General features: G+C 37.7%; 1 pseudogene; it reads left to right on the top strand.

Annotated features, from left to right (window-relative positions):
* Positions 1–1,014: 1,014 nt before the first annotated feature.
* LOC127811967 (desmethylxanthohumol 6'-O-methyltransferase-like) lies at positions 1,015–3,445 on the top strand (annotated as a pseudogene).
* Positions 3,446–4,615: the final 1,170 nt, after the last annotated feature.

Genomic DNA, 4,615 nt, shown 5'->3' with positions numbered 1-4,615 from the left:
CACCATCTTCCTTCAAGTTTTTCCAGCCGCCGATCGTTCTTTCCTGGCTCTCCCGCTGCCACTATTGTTCTTGCCTTCCTGTATCTGTAAGTAACCCACTCCCCTTTCTCTCTCTCTCTATATATATATATAAGTTAATAATATATATAAGTTAACAGTTATATATATATATATGAAAATATATATGTTTAACACTTAACAGTTTGCATATTTATGTATATATATGTGAAAATATATATATACTAATAGTTAAACAGCGTATCAATATATATATATGTAAAAATATATATAAGTTAATAATTATATATATACGAAAATATATATGTTAGTTCGTATTATTAATTTATATTAGTTCATATATTGTTGATAGTATATATAATTATTTGTTTTTAATTGCTATAATAGAACTTTTTAAATATTATTGATGGTTGTTTGAATGTATTGTGAATTTTATATTTATGTTTATTTGAATACATTATAGAATTTATATTTATTGTTTATATTTGAGTATTTTTTATTTTTTACATTAAAAATTATATTTGTAAAAAACTCCCTATATTTTTTAAATTTACAATTTACCCCACGTTTCCGTTTTCTACTTTTTTAAGAAAATATCGTTTTTACGTTTCCGTTTCCTATCGAAAACGTTTCCCGTTTCCATTTCTGTGCAACCTAGTTGAGAACAATAAAGAGAACGCAGTCTTAAGTTTTGAAAAACAAATGACTTTCATTTGTGATTTTGTTTTTTATACCAGTAAATCAACCTAACTTATCCGAATTCAAAGGTAAGTCCGGTTTTATTTTTATACATCATTTGGTTTCATTTTTTCTAACATATAATGTGTTTCAAATTCTAAATATTACATTTCAAATAATAAATATGTAAGTGTCACTTCAAATCCTGATGTAATTCTACAGCTTTCTTTTCTTCTTCCGCCAAGTTCCAACTCATCAATCTTCCTCTATAAAAGCCACCCTTTCTATTCGGCTGCCTTACAAGCAAGCGAAGCCTCTTCTGTGCGTAAGCTTAAACACACACACATAGAGAGAGAGAGCGAGAGAGAGAGAGAGAGAATGATTACGGAGAAGGAAGCCTTTGATGCAGACGCAATGGTATTGCTTGATGCCCAAGCAGAGATATGGCAACAGATGCTAAACTTTGCAGACGCCATGGCATTCAAGTCTGCGGCGGAGCTCCGCATAGCTGACATTATTCATTCTTACAGCTGTCCAATCAGCCAATCCCAAATCGCCGCCGGCATGGACGCCCCGTCACCAGATATCGTCAGCCTGGGGCGCATCATGAGATTTCTGATTCGGAAAAAGATTCTCACGGACACTCCTCCGTTGGATGATGGCGGAGAGACCCTCTACGGGTTGACCCACGCCTCCAAGTTCTTGCTGCACGATGCTGAGCTGAGCCTGGCGCCACTCGTACTGATGACGAGCGACCCCAGGGCATTAGCCCCCTGGCAATGCTTTAGCAGGTGTGTGCGGGAAGGTGGGATTGCGTTCGAAAGGGCTTAGGGCCAGGATATATGAGACTTTGGCTCCTCCAACCCAGATTTCAGAAGGCCTTCAACACTGCACTGGCATGTACAGCCAAGGTCACCACTACCGCAATCGTCGCTGCGTACAAAGACGGATTTCATTCCATTGGGTCGCTCGTGGATGTGGGCGGTGGGATTGGAACTTCCATATCCGAGATCACCAAGGCCTATCCACACATCAAAGAAATCGACTTTTATTTGCCACATGTGGTCGCCACAGCACCTGAGTACCCAGGAGTTACGCATATTGGAGGAGACATGTTTGAGTCTGTTCCAATGGCAGATGCAGTTTTCATGAAGGTAATGGAATTAAATTTGGAAATATTTTAACACACAAAACAAAAATAGTTATTATTAGTTAACTAATTAAGCAATATTCCTGAATAGTATTAACTGTGTAGATGGTTTAATTTATGTTCTAATCATGAATTCGTGGAGTGGATCTTGCATGATTGGAGCGACGAAGATTGTGTGAAGATCTTGAAGAACTGCCGGAAGTTCCTTGATGGGCAAAGTGATGAAATAAATGTTGGAATTTGAATTTGATAAATTATTTTCAAATCCCTCCACGTTTTGATTTTTAAAAGGATATATCTATGTGATATATATATATAAATAGAATAGAAAAAAGTTAGTTAGCTCTGATTCAGTTTTCTAATCGATCATACACCATCTCTGGCATCACCATTCCGAGTCTTGGACAAACAAGGGGTGAACTGAAGAAAGAAAGCTTTTATAATTTTCTTCAACAAAGGTTGTTAGACAAATCGTGATTCGATTCCTCCATTCTGATTCAGGTATATATATATACCGTATGTTATTTATTAGAGTTCTTCAATGGTATTAGAGTTTCATTATTTGTCTACATTGTTGTGGTTGTCCATGCCCAAAATCGCTAATCAATTCAGACCTCTTTATTTTATGATTCAATTGTTTATTTTTTGTGTTTGTTTAATTTACTGCTCACCATCCATGGCCGAGGCTCTATCGTCGGCCCGTGTGTGTCACAACCAGTGAGATTGCTCATGGGTCTTCCATGCCATGGCTAAGGCTATGTCGTTGTCGCGTACATCAGGATCGGTGGGAGGTTCACTTGTGTCGTCAGCGAGCTTGAGGTAGAGCAGTAGTGACCAATGGTGTCCAACAGTCACTGCCATGGCCGATGGTTCAAGTTTTTTCCACGGCAAACAGTTTAAGTTCCTTCTTCATCATGCGCGTCACCAACGGTCAATTGATTTCGCACGTCGCTGACATCCATGGCTTGATGTGCTTGTCATGAGCACGACCCTTTGCCTTCTGTTCTCCGTGGTTGCCTTCTCCGTCAAGGGTCATCGGATGTCTTGGCCACCGATTGGTGGTCGTATTTTTCCTCTTGGCCGGCCAATTGAGGCATTTTTTCTCAACCATGGGTCAATTCTCGCCATCCATGGTCAACGATCTTTGGTTGTTTTCATGGACAAGAGCTTTGTGCTCGACATGGTTGGAGTGACTGGAGGTTTTCGGGTTTCAATGCCATGGCAAACAAATCGCTTTCGCCTTAGTTTGGTGCTTGCAATGGCCATCGGGTTTTTGTGCATCCCATGGTCGTCAAGCCATTGATTGAAGCTTGTAGGGTTAGAGTTGCTGGTAAGGGCAATGAAGCCTCCAGCGATAAAGGGAGAAGAAGAATATGAGGCGACCGGCAACGATGAAAGGAATAAAAAAAGGTTACGGCAGCACAAAGCATGGAGAAACCCTAAGTGATGATAGGGAAGAAGATGGGTTTTAACCTATTAAGTGTTGGGTCGACTCACTGGGTCAGATCTGGATTGGAATAACTCAATCCATTAAGAGATCCATGAGGTGAATCTATATCAGGGTCAATCCAACCCATTATCAATAAATTCGCCACCCATTAGGCACATGGATCTGGACCCATTAATTCGATCTAGATCTATGACCCAATAAAGGATTTCAAAAAAGAAAAAAAAATTCAAAATTATTTTTTTAGCATATCCATTTTTTTTTTGGAATACTAATTTTTGAAAATTAATGATGTTCTCTTCATGACAAGTTCTATAGTACATATGCATGGGTTAAATACTCTATGTGAATTTTGTTTGATCTTAGAAAACATACTAGGGTGATATGAACACCTTTAATTCTTTTGCATAATCATGAAAAATTATTATGTTTTTTAATTTTGTCATGATAATTGCTTTAGTTGCTAGTATTTATATTGAAATTGAACATGTATATGAGATAAATATGATGTGGCATATTTTGCATAATAGAAAATTACCTTGTTAGTTATTTATTTTCTACAAACATGCAGTTTTATTTGCTCATTAATAATTAATTTGCACCAAGTTTCGGTTTAGTACCAATCTTGTGTCTTGTGTGGATCCTTGGGTATTGTTTGAATTTTGTGGATCAGTTCCACATAAACAATTAAGTTAAGGTGTTTAGTTGTGCATCATGGGTGATGACTTTAAAGGTTGGCAATCTATTAATCCTTGACTACATAGCTAAATGTTTTGATTTAATTGTTTGTTTTGAACATGTACATTGAATGTCTTTTTTTTTTTTTTTATTATTATCCTAATTTAGTGATCATGGCCACCAGTTTAGTTGCTGAAAGCTTGTCCAGGATAGACAAGTTTGATGAGTCTAACTACTCCACATGGGAGAAGATCCAGTATATACTTCAGATGGAAAAGGTATGGAACACTTTAGAGACTTCCTATCACAAGTCGCTAGGGGCGACACAAAGGGCCTATGAGAAATGGCTCGAGAGGGATCATCATGCTCACCTTATGATGTTTGTTAGCATGCAAAGTGACCTCATGGGCCAGTTTGAGCCTTTCCAGATTGTCGTGGAGATGTGGCAGAAGCTAAAGATCACCTTTGGTTAAACATCTACTACAAACCTTCATGCTTTATAGTTGAAATTTCAATAATATGTCAAGGACCCAAGTTATAGCATGGTTGAGTATCTAAGAGTGATGGGTTCACTAATAAGAGATCTTCAGAATGCAGTAGTGCTTAATGATGAGTAGCAACTCCTAGAGGTGATTAGATCCTAG

This window comes from Diospyros lotus, chromosome 10 (assembly GCF_014633365.1).
Source record: "Diospyros lotus cultivar Yz01 chromosome 10, ASM1463336v1, whole genome shotgun sequence".
NCBI classification, from domain to species: Eukaryota; Viridiplantae; Streptophyta; class Magnoliopsida; order Ericales; family Ebenaceae; genus Diospyros; species Diospyros lotus.
This window is presented reverse-complemented; position numbering and strand designations above follow the sequence as displayed.